Source organism: Myotis brandtii, unplaced genomic scaffold, assembly GCF_000412655.1.
Source record: "Myotis brandtii unplaced genomic scaffold, ASM41265v1 scaffold388, whole genome shotgun sequence".
In the NCBI taxonomy this organism is placed as follows: Eukaryota; Metazoa; Chordata; class Mammalia; order Chiroptera; family Vespertilionidae; genus Myotis; species Myotis brandtii.
Window position 1 is genome coordinate 1,632,093 of NW_005364882.1, and position 16,025 is coordinate 1,648,117.

The window sequence follows — 16,025 nt, forward strand, 5'->3', positions numbered from 1 at the left end:
TTGTGATGGAGATACGGTTTGTTCCTTGCAGTGACTCATTATAGAGTGCATCAAATAATAAGCACTGACAGCTAGCTAGTAGTGAGTGAAGACTGACAGATGGTCAATAAATTCAGAACTGGCCTATTTTTGTAAATTGATTGTAGGTTTGAAGGCTTGCAGTGCCTTCTCCACATCTTTAAATCACCAAAGCTGTCTTCCAGATCACCCAATTAAAATTTAAATACAGAAAGTCCTAATATTTGAAAATGAGATACTTCTTACACTCTTATGCCATTGAAATTTACCCAATTGTTTTTACTAGGAAAATAAAACATTTTTAGAATGTATGCAAAGAAAAAATACAGTGGCTAAATTGCAGATACTGTTCTATAAATGCCATGAAAGACTGATGTGAAATAAAATTATATCCATGAGATCCATAAAAGTTTTTCTCTGTTGAGAATTATTGTATCCAATCTAAATATGGACGTTAAAAAAGAAAACAAATATAAAGCTTAAGTAATGTGTGATACTTGTCTAGATATTCTGCCATATAAGATGTAGTTACTATTGATAATGTAGTTCCCTGTTCCCACAACTTTCAAAATTGCATGAGTCTTATTTTAGGGGTTTTGGGAGATTTATAAAAAGCATGCCAATTTCAAAGCCCAGGGCAATACATTCAATAAAAGCAACAAACCTGCCTTCTGTGTCTTTCATGTTCAGACAGTCCACACTGGCTACTATCCTTTGATAGGTCCTTCTTCACAAAGCATAGGTTATAAAATAATCTGTCCTCAAGAATAATGAGGAAATGCCCATTCCTTTCATTTTATTAATGGCAAGCTTATGTTAAATATCAGTCTCATTCATAAATTTTCAAAAATACATTTTCCCCGTGGAGCCATGTGCTAAATCTTTTCTATTTGTCCTCTAAACATACACTGTCTGTCATAGATTGAATTGTGTCCCCTTGAAAAGATAAGTCAGGGTTCTAATCCCCAGTATGTGTGAATGTGGCCTTATTTAGAATTAGGGTCTTTGCAGATGTAATCCAGTTTAAAATAAAGACATATTGCATTAGGGTGGGTCCTAATCCAATATACCTGATGTCCTTATAGGAAAAGGACACAGATACAAGAGAGGAGAGCATCATGTGATGACAGAGGCAGAGACTGGAACACTTACAATCCAAGGAACATCAAGGATTGCCAGCAAACCCCCAGGAAAGGGAAAGGCAAGGCAGGAGTCTTCCCTCCAGGTTTCAGAGGGAGCTTGGTTCTGCTGAATCCTTAATTTTAGACTTCTAACCTACAGAACTGTAAGATAATGAATTTCTGTTGTTTTATGTCACCAAGTTTGTAGTACTAAGCCCTAAGAAGCTGATGTACTATCCAGCCTGCCATATGCACAAGAAGATGATAGGCTGCAACAATGGGGTTTCTCTCACATCTAGTTCAGTTTGGTCAAAATAAAGTACTTGCAGGGAATTCAAAGGCAGTGCGAAACTGAGGACAGGTGTTTATTCCCCCCAGCTGACCTGCTATTTGCTTTGACTGGTTGTTTCTCTCCCAAAGGCCAAGCTATGCTCTCCAGGGTCTGGTAACTGCCTTGTCCCCTTTCCCCTGCAGGCTTCTGATGGTAGTGGCTGACAACTTTTACATCTATACTAAATACCCATTGCTGCATAAGAAATTGTCATAAACTTAGTGACTTAAAACAACAGATCCTATATAATAAAGGGGTAATATGCAAATTGACCATCACTCCAACACACAAGATGGCCGCCCCCATGTGGACACAAGATGGCCGGCAGGGGAGGGCAGTTAGAGGCAGTCGGGGGAGCAGTTAGGCATCTATCAGGCTGGCAGGGGTGTGGTTAGGGGGTGATCAGGCTGACAGGCAGGTGAGTGGTTGGGAGCCAGCAGTCCTGGATTGTGAAAGGGGTCCCATATTGGAGAGGGTGCAGGCTGAGCTGAGGGACACCACCCCGTGCACAAATTTTGTGCACTGGGCCTCTAGTGTTTATTATATTAAACTTTCTTTGGATCAGAAATCAGGCATGGCTTCACTGATCCTCTAATCCAGGTATCCCAGGAGGCTGCAGTCAAGGTGCTGTTCAGGGATGGAGCTCACCTGAAGGCTCAACTAAGGAAGGATCTACTTCAATTCATTTACATAGCTGTTGGCTGTATTTAGTTCCTTTTAGGCTGTTAGACTGAGGACTGCAGTTCCTTGCTGGCTGTTGACCAGAGGCCACCCTCAGTTTCTTGCCATGTGGGCCTCCCCTATGTGGCAACTTACTTCATCAAAGACAGCCATAGAAAGTGTTTTTTATCCGTCAGGATGTTTTGTAATGTAATCATAGAATTGGCATACTCTCAAAGTTGAGATATTTTATTGGTTATAAACAATTTAACCGAAGGGAGAAAATTACATAAGGCATTGACTATCGCAAGGTCAGGATCATTGGGAATCATTTTAGATGCTGCTGACTATACCGTCTCCTGCTGGAGTCCTTAAATCCAGACATCACCTTAGTTACTCGTCTCCTCTTTGAGTGTGCCATCTGTTTCCTGCCTTGATACTATCTGATGTGGAGGGTGATAAACAAAGTGTAATCACTCTTCTTTCTGTTCACTGTGATACATTATTTTCACTGTGAATAATGTGCTGGTTTCCAAGATTCATCCAAACTAAAGAGAGTTAAGTAGATTTGATTGCAGCAAGGGAAATCCGTGCTGGACATTCTCAACATATTCAATCATCCAGGCCAATATGATCTACAAATTTAACAATTTATCTAAGGAGTGCATGGAATAAAACTTTTTTTTCTGGAATGATTTACATTGAGATCAAAGAAGAATTAGCTCATAAGAAATCGTGTAGGATATTAAGGACCCGGGTGTAGTCAACAAGTTTGTGACTAGAACAACTAAAAACAGAGTGATCAAGATCAACATTAAGCATGATCATAGAGAAAAGACAGAAGTCAGAGTTGGAGGGGTAACACAAAATCTCACTTCCAAGTGATAAAAAAATACTGTAAACAAGTAAACAGGTCAAGAAAGGAGAAGATAAACATGTCCAGAGAAGCCTTGGAATGGGGACTACTGACAAGTGTGTAGACAAGGCCATCAGCACAACCGGGAAAGAAGCCCACTTACATTTGGAGCAAGGGCAAGCTAGCTCTTGCACAGTCATGTAAGCTCTATGTGGGAGAAGCAGGCATAGTTTTAATGCTCTGTTAAAGAAAACAGGTAAAATGTGATTTTATTGTCCCTCTTTTGGGGGTATTTTTATTTCTCAAGTAAAAAACAAACAAACAAACAAACAAAAACGTTTCAGATCAGACATAGTTTCAAGGAAAGAATACCAAATTAGAAGCAGAATCAGGGAATACATGTCCTTTCTTTCTCTAACCCAAATCCCAATTTGCCATGTAATACAGAGCAACTCAATTATTTTTAACTTTAATTTCCCAATATATAAAATGAGATAATAACATCAACTTTGCCTGCATCACTAGAATTTTGTAAAGATTAGATAAGACAATGAATTTTGAAAAAGTATTTCTATCTCAAATTGCTTTAGAAGTAGCCAAAATAAATTATGAACAACTTCAGGATAATCTATATCCTGGCTGAATACTACAAATATAGTAATATTTCTGAAAATTCATGTGTGGTAAGTCACATTTACACCCCAACATTTATAGCTCTTGAGTAGCAGTAATTTCTAATTCTACCACTGACTTACATAAAGCCTTGACAATTTCTTCCTTTTAAAAAAAAATTGTTAAATTCAACATGCTGGTTGTGGGAGAAAGGAAATCCACTCCATTTATTGTTTTTCTCCACACTTAGTATTCATGAAAGAGATTGATTAAACAATTGGTATGTATATGCATTATCCATTGCCAGTTGACTTACAGAAAAACAAATATTACAAAATCAACAGTGTGATTAAACATAGAAAAGATATGAGAACATCCTGATCCTCCTGGAAATCATATTCAGCTATGCAACATTATCAAAAAAGTCAGACAAAATATCTCTGGAAGGTAACTCTATTATATTTTGTTTAATACCAAATAACTTTTTCTCTGCTGAAGAGCAGTCTCCCATCTTGGTCACTTCCTTTTTTAGGGTGGTGACCCCATGAGAGCACCAGTGACTTGTAGGAGGTGAAGAAGGAAGGACAGGAATAAAGTATATTTATGCTTTATTATTATCAGACAGGTCAGTTGCTAATTAGGATTTTCTAGAAATATTTATATTTTTAAAATATTCCTTTTCAACTATAATTTCATCACATAGGAATTTTTGAACTATATAAAATTAAATTAAAAATGCCTGTGTATCAGAAATTCTGTTTTGTATTGTTACTGTTGTCTAACCATTGGGACATATAGAGTGGAAGACAACTGGTTAGAATCAGGGTTTTCTTTCATGTAATAAATTTACCTCATGTCCCTGAGGAAATTAGTTTTTTTTAAATTCCTTGTTCTCACCATTTATTAATTAAATATGAAAAAAGCCATCACTTTCAATAGAATGTGGTGTGTATTTTAATTGGTTAATTAAAAAAAAATAAAACATGCAATACTAGACTATGTAGTCAGGGGCACTGATCTTCTTCCCTTAGATTGTCAATTTAAAAAATGACAACAGCCAACATAACAATAGCTGTCTGGTATGAATGAATCAAAATTATATCTTTTTGTTGTTGTTAGATTAGAAAATATATGTAAGATATATTTTGGTGTGCCCCATAATTTTAATAATTAGTTTATATGTGCCATGAGATGCAAATGATTAAAAATCACTATTCTATTGTATTTCAATAGCTATCCTATACAATAAAACCCTAATATGTAAATCAACCAAATGGCAGAATGACCAGTTGCTATGATGCACACTGACCTCCAGGAGACAGATACTCAATGCAGGAGGTGCCCCCTGGTGGTCAGTGTGCTCCCATAGGGGAAGCATCACTCAGCCAGAAACAGGGCTCACAAGTGCAGCAGTGGTGGTGGGAACATCTCCCGCCTCTGCTGCAGGCAGGTGGTAAGGAGCGAGGGGTCCTGGACTACGAGAGTTCTGGACTGCAAGAGGGATGTCTGACTGCCAGTTTAGGCCCAATCCCTTCAGGGGCTCCCTTGGGGGGATCGGGCCTAAGCCAGCAGTCATACATCCCTCTAGGGCAGGGGTGGGCAAACTTTTTGACTCGAGGGCCACAATGGGTTCTTAAACTGGACCGGAGGGCCAGAACAAAAGCATGGATGGAGTGTTTGTGTGAACTAATATAAATTCAAAGTAAACATCATTACAAAAAAGGGTACGGTCTTTTTTTTTTTAGTTTTATTCATTTCAAACAGGACGGATCCGGCCCGCGGGCCGTAGTTTGCCCACGGCTGCTCTAGGGGGTCCCTGACTGTGAGAGGGTGCAGGCTGGGCTGAGGGACCCACCCCCCAGTGCATGAATTTCATGCCCCAGGCCTCTAGTTTAAAATAAAGGTCTAAAGCAGTGGTTCTCAACCTGCCTAATGCCAAGACCCTTTAATACAGTTCCTCATGTTGTGGTGACCCCTAACCATAAAATTATTTTTGTTGCTACTTCATAACTGTAATTTTGCTACTGTTATGAATCGTAATGTAAATATCTGATATGCTATATGTGTTTTCCGATGGTCGTGACCCACAGGTTGAGAACCGCTGGTAAAGTAATGGTTCTAAAACCCAAGTGAGCATCAGAATCACATGAAAAGCATGTTAAAATACAGAATTCTGTGCCTCATCCTTAAAGTTTCTGATTTAGCAGGATTGAGGTGGAATCTAATAATTTACATTTCTAACAAATTCCTAGATGATACTGAGAAATACACCACACTTTAAGAAATGCTGATCCCTTGCCCTAGCCAGTTTGTCTCAGTGGATGGAGCATCGGCCTGCAGACTGAAAGGTCCCAGGTTCGATTTCAGTCAAGGGCACTTGCCCAGGGTTGTGGGCTCTATCCCTAGTAGGGAGCGTGCAGGAGGCAGCTAATCAATGATTCTCTCTCATCATTGATGTTTCTCTCTCTCCCTCTCTCTTCTTCTCTGAAATCAATAAAAATATATATTTTTTAAAAAGAAAGAAATGCTGATCTCCTGGTTGGGTGGCTCAGTTGGTTAGAGCATCATCCCAATATGCAAAGGTTGCAGGTTCAACCCTCGGTCATGGCACATAGTAAAATCAACCAATGAATGCACATATAAGTGAAACAAAAAATTGATGTTTCTCCTCCTCTCTTTCTTTCAAATCAATTTAAAAAATTAAAAGAATTACTGTTCTAAAGAATAGCTTTGTTCTGCAAACACACATAAAATATGTAACCATAAAATATATAAAGGTAACTAAAGGATAAGATGCAAATTTTTTGATGCTTGTCTAAAAAGTGGTTCAAATCATAGAAAAAAAAGACATATAGCCTGAGTTGCTTAGATGAATTGCATGCTTAGCAAGAGAGATGTCTAGCTACATTAGATCATTGTATCATAAACTGTATTTTCTTGAGCACACAATGGCTAGTAGTCCAGCTAATTCAATAAAAACAATATTAACACTGTTACATTACCAGACAATCACAATCCCATTAGCATTAGCCTCTTGAAAGGTATTCCCAAGTTGGAAGTTTGCCAAACTCCTTCAGACAATTTCAATTTAAAACACAATGTAATTTGAAAATGGCCATATGGCAATAAATATGGCTACAAAATATTGCACAAGTCTTTGCACAGCCTTCTTGGGTGATAGAGAGACCTGAACATCTAGAGATTTCCTTAATAGTACTCTCTATATATGTGAAACATATATACATAATCCCTGGGTCTGTAACCACATAGGAATAAACATTCTTTCTGAAATTGAATAAACAAACATTTTATCACTCTAGTCACTTTTAATACCCGAAGCCTTGCCTGTGCTCAGTAAGACATAAGTGGTAGGGATAAGAAAGAGGATTACAAGCATATTGTATAAACTGGTCACGATTTCTTCCACAAAAGAGATTGCTTATACCATTTTCTATATTTGGTGAAACTAAAGAACTAACTGACAACCTTAAAGCAGAAATATTTAAAACCTGATTGAATCTGAAGTGAGGTCTGTTCCCATTTCTTCCTCTGCTGTGTACATCAGTTAGGAGACTAAAGTGAACTTCTCATAATAAGAACTAGCTGTTTTATTCTTGCCGTTTAGCATTACCCTTCAAGTACAGCCACCTGCTCAGACAATCAACATGACTTTCTATGACTTCTCAATAAATGAAGCTCAATGTATGAACCCAAGGGTACTGTCAATCTAAAATATCGATATGAAAGCCTGAATTGCACATTTTATGATCAGCCAACTGTACTTAAGCAGCAGCCATATTTCGAAGAGAGCCATTTTCTTATCTTTTAAAATCATATTTTACTTTGCCCTGTCACCAATGTTAAAAACCTATCATTTTGCATATTAAAAGAAACATTACTAAAAATTCAGCATCATAATTTTGGAGCTCTACTTCTACCCAAAGGAATTTCAGAGTTATTATTTCTTTCTAACAGAAATTTCCAGAAAATAGCATTAGGGAGTTTGAAAGTGCCTTCATAGAAGTGTGGCTAAAGAATGTGAAATTCGCACATGTATATCCCATGCCACTAACTCTATGCTAATTCTGTCAACTGTTCCTCTTTATTAAGATATTCATGTTCCTACCATGTTCTTGGATTGGTAGAATCAACATCATTAAAATGGCCATACTGCCCAAAGCAATCTATAAATTCAACGCACTTCCCATTAAAATACCAACAGCATATTTCACAGACCTAGAACGAACTCTCCAAAAATTCATCTGGAACAAAAAACGACCCCGAATAGCTGCAGCGATCCTGAGAAAGAACAAAGTAGGTGGGATCTCAATACCAGATATCAAGCTGTATTACAAAGCCACTGTTCTCAAAACTGCCTGGTACTGGCACAAGAACAGACATATAGATCAATGGAATAGAATAGAGACCCCAGAAATCAGCCCGAACCAATATGCTCAATTAATATTTGACAAAGGAGGCAAGAACATACAATGGAGCCAAGGTAGTCTCTTCAATAAATGGTGTTGGGAAAATTGGACAGATATATGCAAGAAAATGAAACTAGACCACCAACTTACACCATACACAAAAATAAACTCAAAATGGATAAAGGACTTAAATGTACGACAGGAAACCATAAAAATTCTAGAAGAATCCAAAGGCAACAAAATCTCAGACATATGCCAAAGCAATTTCTTCACTGATACAGCTCCTAGGGCACTTGAAACTAAAGAGAAAATGAACAAATGGGACTACATCAAAATAAAAAGCTTCTGCACAGCAAAAGAAACCATCAACAAAACAACAAGAAAACCCACTGCGTGGGAAAACATATTTGCCAACGTCATATCTGATAAGGGCCTAATCTCCAAAATTTATAGGGAACTCATACAACTTAACAAAAAGAAGATAAACAATCCAATCAAAAAATGGGCAAAGGACCTAAATAGACACCTTTCAAAAGAGGACATTCAGAAAGCCAAGAGACATATGAAAACATGCTCAAAGTCACTAATCATCCGAGAGATGCAAATCAAAACAACAATGAGGTACCATCTCACACCTGTCAGAATGGCTATCATCAACAAATCAACAAACGACAAGTGCTGGAGAGGATGTGGAGAAAAAGGAACACTTGTGCACTGCTGGTGGGAATGCAGACTGGTGCAGCCACTATGGAAGACAGTATGGAGTTTCCTCAAAAAACTGGAAATGGAACTCCCATTTGACCCTGTGATCCCACTTCTAGGAATATATCCCAAGAAACCAGAAACACCAATCAGAAAGGATATATGCACCCATATGTTCATAGCAGCACAATTCACCATAGCTAAGATCTGGAAACAGCCTAAGTGCCCATCAGTAGATGAATGGATTAGAAAACTGTGGTACATCTACACGATGGAATACTATGCTGCTGTAAAAAAGAAGGAACTCTTACCATTTGCAACAGCATGGATGGAACTGGAGAGCATTATGCTAAGTGAAATAAGCCAGTCAATGAAGGAAAAATACCACATGATCTCACTCATTCATGGATAATAAAGACCATTACAAACTTTTGAACAATAATAGATACAGAGGCAGAGCTGCCTCAAACTGATTGTCAAACTGCAGTGGGAAGGCCAGAGAGGGTTGGGGGGCAGAAGGGAGGGGAAAGGAGAAACATGTAATACTCTTTGTAATAATTTAAGCAATAAAAAAAAAGATATTCATGTTCCTCATATGTTTGGGTGGAGGGGATTAGGAAACTATCATTTGACTCCTTTCAGCCTTTTGTAAAGTTATATAAGATCATATTGCATATTCCTCTGCCTTTGTGAACATGAGAGTTTGTCAGATAGAACTTTCTGACTCAATACCACTTGATGAACAATAAGTCAGATGGTGCTATTTTAATTTGTATTTTATGCTTTACCTAAGTCAACTTTTTAAATATCCAACCTGCTACAATAAGAGAGGCCTAAACAGAAGCTGAGTCAAAATGGACTGTGGTACGGCTAAGGTTGTATTTTCCACCATCATAAATGTGAAATGGTTCTGTTCTGACCATGTCAGTTAAAAATGCCAACTCAAACTACCTGGAGCAATGTCGCTGCCCCCACTGTAACTCAGCTGCTATTTCTTGCCTGTCACAGTACTGACCTTACAAAGTTTCCCTTTGGTCTAAACAAAAGCACAGAAAGAGAGAGAATTTTACAACAATGTCATTAGCAAAACATGTGTGTGAGATAGTAGATGAAATTAGCTGTGTGGTCATAATGCACTTCTGATATAATAAATTAACATTAAAATGTAAAGGCAGTGGACAACAACCTGGGTTTGTGACTAGGAACTATTTCTTGCTATTTATTGAAGTCTCTTAACTTATGTGAGCTTCAGTTCTCATCATAAAAGGAGAAAGGTGAGCATAATAATGCCTCCTCAAAATACTGTTATGGGCTTCCAAAAAATGTATTTTAAAATATTTTTAAAATCTCTACATAAATATTAGGCTTTTGACCTTCCCCACTGCAGTTTTCCCTTATTGTTGTGGAGAAACAGTCCTGTAGACAATCTTGATAGTCAATTACGGCTCCAGTGGCCACCCATGTTCTGGTGACTGCTGTATTTTCATTTCCTCTTTAAATTTCTATCCCATTCCAGACTAGCTGGATACCACATAGCTCTACTCTAGAGTCATTTTAAGGCTCCTCAAGCTCCATGTGTGAAAACCAGAATCCACTTTTTTTCCTCTTAAAATCTACCAATTTTCCTCCATTCCCCTTCTTGGTGACTAGAACCACCATTATTATTATTCGATTCTCTCTTTACTCCATCTGTACCTAACTGTTCACCATCCCTGTTAATTCTATATCATTAATATTGCCCCATACCATATTTTTGTATCTTCCACTATTGACACTGTAGGGCAGGGGTGGGGAACCTTTTTTCTGCCCAGGGCCATTTGGATATTTATAACATCATTCTCAAGTCATACACAATTATCAACTTAAAAATTAGCCTGCTCTATTTGGTCAAACATGTAATTAACTCACTCCTAATCCCTTGGCAGGGCAAGACATTCCCCACCCCTGCTGTAGAGGATCAAGACCTCACCTCTTCTCTCCTGAATTAAAGGGAATATTGCTCATGGATCTCCTTACTCCCCATTCCACTGTTAACCTCAGCAGTGCTGTCAAAGTGCTCTTATTACACACACATCTGATTAGATTATTCTTTGCTTAAAATCTTCCATTAACTGGCAAGCATCTTGAGAGTGAAACATGAATTCCTGCATGTGACTTCCAGATCTAGCTTCCTTCTAGACCAGGGGTGGGCAAACTTTTTGACTCGAGGGCCACAATGGGTTCTTAAACTGGACCGGAGGGCCGGAACAAAAGCATGGATGGAGTGTTTGTGTGAATTAATATAAATTCAAAGTAAACATCATTACATAAAAGGGTACGGTCTTTTATTTTTTTCGTTTTATTCATTTCAAACGGGCCGGATCCGGCCCGCGGGCCGTAGTTTGCCCACGGCTGTTAGAGCTACCTCACCTCCAGTGCGCTCCTCACCATTCACGCCCTAATTTCCAGGCATTTGAAAGAGGATGGTCTCCAAATGCACCTCAGAGTTAAACCTTTCCTTTCCATAGGCCTCTCCCACTCTCTTACCCTTCACATCTTATTCTTGATGAAACATTAGATCTATGTTCTTCCCAGGAGGTGCTGCCAGGTCGCATCCTTAGCATTCAAACACATTCACAGTTCTATGATTCCTGCTTTGTGCTTTGTCTCTCTCAATTAACATCCGAGGATTAATTTTTCTTTTAGTATTTACATTACCATTGTCATTGTGGCCCAGAATTTTATTGATGTTCAGTAACTGATTGCTGAAGAAGTACATTTTTACCTAGTCATTTTTCTCCCTTATTCTTTAATTTGTTTAAAAAAAAGTCACTAAATTCTTTTAAGCAACTATGTTACTGATGTCTGTCTACTTAGCAGAAATGCTACCTATGGATCCCAAAACAAAATTTTGCTATTAAAATCACATACATATTTGGAGTTAGAAATTCCAATCTTAGGGATATAAGTTGAATCTTTATTCAGTTGTATCATGGTTCCAGTTAAAGGAACACTATCTGATTTCCAGAACATTGAAATGAAAATTACCAAATAGCCTTGTCTCATTCTAAGCAGCACCAAAGGTTGAGAAGGTCTTTCTTTAGAGAAAGATGACTCAATGTGCTAAAATCAAATCTGACACTTGAGATTCTTTGATGCTTAAGAACATTTATCTTCTACCCATTAACTTTGCAAGTCTAAATGATGATAAATTTAAAATGGGGTAAAGGTTCTCTTATTTAAAAAGATGCATTTTGTATTACAATATGCCTATTTTATTTCATATTTATTCAGAATTCCTATACTACAAAAATTCTTGGTTTTGTTCTGTTTTATTTTCTTTAGTTGGTGCAGTAAATGGTGACAACGTCTAAGTCATTGTTTAGGGAAAGTAGAACATACTATCATAAAGAAGATGCTTTTTAAAGTTCCTCCCTTAGTCTATAAAATGATTTTCAAATGAAGCAAAGGAAGGTAAGGGAAGCCAGATAATATGAAAAATTCATCTTCAATGTGCATAAACATATAAGCAAGACAGAAATAGGAAAGTGAGCATAATTAATGTGGTCCACAAAGCATGTTATAATTGACATGAACAATTGGAGGTCCAGACTCAAATATATTGATGTTTTCTATACATAGTTTTTATGTTTCATCCTCCTTTTCATCCCACCTCACACTAATGACATTCTCCTACAAAATTCTGTCCCTTCCAATGAAAAATAAATATGTTTATGTAAGGAATCCTGAAATTCAATTCATTCTCTTTAAAGATCCTTTGGGGGGTTGGGGCGGGGCAGAGAGAAGAGTTCACTCTACTTTTTTTCACCCTCGGAAAAAAAATAAAAGTATTTTAAATAAATTATTTTTCTGTCATCATAAGTGCAGGGCTTTGCCTTCATATACAAACACAATGAGTATTTAAATTTCCTTTCACACATTTACTGGGTAATTTAACATCTGTCTTTTTTTAATATAATATCATGGTCATTCTCTGTATGAAATCAAATATGTTTTAATGTATGAATATACATTCAGACATACAAACCAAAGTCCTTAAATTCTTTTTTTTTTCTTTGTGTTTTTCCCTTATGAAGGTCCCTCTAAGGTGCTGGGATGAAATTCACGGGTGGTGAAGAGCTCTGATATCAGCACCAGCTGGCTTCCAGCTTCCAGCAGCCCAGCCGCTGCCAAGCTGGCCACTGTTGGAGCAGCATATGCACCGTCAAGCGTGGAAAGGTTGCTTCGTAAACCTTCCCTACAATCAGCACCGAGGAATTGACAGGACTACTATCATCAGGCTCCTTCGAGGTGGCTCTTTTTTCCCTACTGACCTTTAAACCCCAACAGAAACTGGAAGGGGAGAGAAGAGAGAGCAGAAGAAGGGAGGAAGGATGAGAGAAACACAGTTGAAGAAAAGGGGTGTGGTAGTTTTTTTTCCTAAACCATCAATAAATAGCCAACGTTACTTTTGGCAAAGAGAAAAACAGAAAAGGACAGACTGTGCCTGCTGGAAGCTTTTGTACTTCTGCCCAGACTGAGGAGAAATGATAGGATTAAATAAAAATGCCAGCAATAACAGAAAGGAAATCTCCCCAGTAGTTTTCCTTGCCTGGAGGAAGAACTGCTGGAAGCGCTGACCTCCCTGCCTATCTCAGGGAGGTCAAGAAACTGACGGTCACTCCTACAATTGTGATTAACGATGCCCCCGCAGGTGACCTGTTTCTAACCAGTCTCCGGAGTGCAGCAAGACTCAGTTGCCTGGTGGTGTGTTGAGTCATTGTTCTGGCAAAAGATCTATTTGCTGCAACTACAGGCTTAGCTTTCAACAAGGCATCCTCTTGATTCTTTGCTGCGACATCCTATCATGAAAGAACAGAGAGCCCAGTACAAAGAATGGCTGCTGAGAAGGATAAAACGTTAAATTAATTTTTAAAAAAAGCTTTTGTTCTGAATGAAAAAGTGCAGCATAATGAATAATTAAACAATTAATAATGTAATCCTCTTAAAAGCACAGAACCACTATGCAAGAAGATTAAGTTTTCAGTATAATGCAAATAGTAAGGATGAGCCTCTGCTCCCCCCCGCCACACACACACACACACACACACACACACATACACACACACACCAGTGTTTAGAGTAATAGAATTGAAAGCACATTTCCGGATTTTAATTAAATACTATTAAATTTTCCGTAATAAGCCAGCAACAACAGTGCTGCAATATGCAAGGATTATCAAATACAAAAGTAAGTACATAATAGCAAGAAGCTAACATTTCTTGTTTCTTTTTATATAAAAAGAAGTTACTTGAAAGGGTGCAGGCTCCTTCTAAGGTTCTGTGTTGCACATCGCCAAGCATCAAGTTAGGTGCTAATCTGTGGTACTGACTGTAAGATTGGGATATAGATTAAGGTATTTCAATGACAGTGCAGTCATGGAAAAAGGACTGAAAAAACAATGCAGAATTGTTGCAGAGCTATGAAACCAAGTGACTGATGGATCCAAACTCCATTGCTCCATTACGTTCTCAAATCTACAATTAATACTCTCCACAATATAGTACTTGTGTTCCTATGAGAATATATTTCACTACTTCCTAACATATTACAAGTATGGGTTATCTTAACTCAGTTTCCCCAGAAGCAACACAGACAAAAAAGAGTCATATGCAATTAATTTATTGAGGCAGTTTTTCCAGGAGATACAACGAGGCAGTGGAGAAAAAGCCAAGCAAGGTGCATTTCAAGTGAACTAACTGTAGCTCAGCCTACAGAGAGCAATGGAGCATCCATTACACCACAGTTTGCCCTGCCACCTGGCTAAGTGATTCCTGCAGCCCAAGACTGAATGTTCTGAAGAAGGAGCAAAACATGCAGAAGCAGCACAGGAAAGGGATCCCAGGATCCAGGCAGAATACCAGCAGTGTCTCCACAGTTGTAGCAAAGAAACATCTTTGCTTATAGTTATCAGTGAAAGAGTTTAACTGTATAGTTAACTATATTCCACATTAAAAACACTGGTTAGGTGGAGCCTTATTGTAACTATTTAGAAACTTTGTTTCTTTAATATGACCTTTTCTTCTTTCTTTCCTTTTGATTCAAGCTGGTGTCATCCAGCTTGAATGACCCTGACTCACCTGCCTCCTTCTCTCTTTTAGAACCACTCCTTTACTCATTAAGCCCTCGGGACAACCAGGTTCTGGTCAAGCATCAGATAATCTTAGAAGCAAAGCCTCAAGTCTGTTGACCCCAGAGATGGCATTTCCATCAAACTAGGGATAACATCTATGTCGCAGTTGTGTTTCAGCTCCAGGCCCAGAAAAGTTACAAAACCAGACAAAGTGACGCTATGGCTGACATTGGGACCAGATGAACTGACCAACTACCCCTAACTTAGCACCAACCAATCAGTAGGGACCACAACCCTGACCACACCCTAACTCCCTTAGTCACCATGATTAATGATTTTTCCTCCATATAACCCCTGGAAACCTTCTGGGAGCCAGGGCTTTGAGCACTAGCTCACCTGTGAGTCCTGGCATGGGCCACTTCTTAAAAATAAACCCTTACTTTCTTTGCTGCAAACTCCTGTTCATGTCTTACTGGGCTCTGATGTACATATGTAGAACCCTTTAGTCCAGTAACATTGTTGCTACATTCCACTTGCCTCCACTGCTAATGGCTAACTTCAACACAAAAGGGTGCTTTCACACTCCCCCTCCCCCGGACCTATTCAGACTTTAAACAGAAGGGTTTTTGAAACTGTTAGGGGCAGAAATAGAATAGTGGGGATGAGCTATAGTTGTAAGAAATATTAATCATGCTTTGTTAACCATGATTGTTCTGCTCCGATTAGAAAAAGCACATTTTAACTTGGTTGGGATTTGTAAGCCCTGGGACATGGAAGTTAACTTCAGAATTCGGTCAGAGAACTGCCTATCATTATGGAAAGACTAGAGGCCCAGTGCACAGAAGGTGGGGGCAGAGGGGGTCCCCTCAGCCAGGCCTACACCCTCTCACAATCCGAGACCTTTCGGGGGATGTCCAACTGCCGGTTTAAGTTTGATCTGCAGATCGGGCCTAAACCGGCAGTCAGACATCCCTCTTGCATTCCGGAACCACTGGCTCCTAACTGTTTGCCTGCCTGTCTGATGGCCCCCAACCACTCGCCTGCCTGCCTGATTGCCCCTAATGCCTCTGCCTGCCTGCCTGATCACCCCTAACCACTTGCCTGCCTGCCTGATCAACCCTAACCCCTCTGCCTACCTGCCTGATTGCCCCTAATCACTTGCCTGCCTGCCCAATCACCCCTAAC

At 38.8% G+C, this 16,025-nt stretch overlaps 1 long non-coding RNA gene across 2 annotated transcripts in view; it reads left to right on the plus strand.

The window, feature by feature from the left end:
- Nucleotides 1-14,994, plus strand: part of LOC106727201 — a 159,746-nt gene extending 144,752 nt beyond the window's left edge. The window contains exons 3-4 of one of the 2 annotated variants that reach the window (XR_001363379.1): nucleotides 12,804-13,017; nucleotides 14,869-14,994. This is a non-coding gene — a long non-coding RNA (uncharacterized LOC106727201). Of the gene's footprint in view, nucleotides 1-12,803; nucleotides 13,159-14,868 lie in introns of those variants that run through there. The other variant, XR_001363378.1, reaches the window with a different exon arrangement.
- Nucleotides 14,995-16,025: the final 1,031 nt, after the last annotated feature.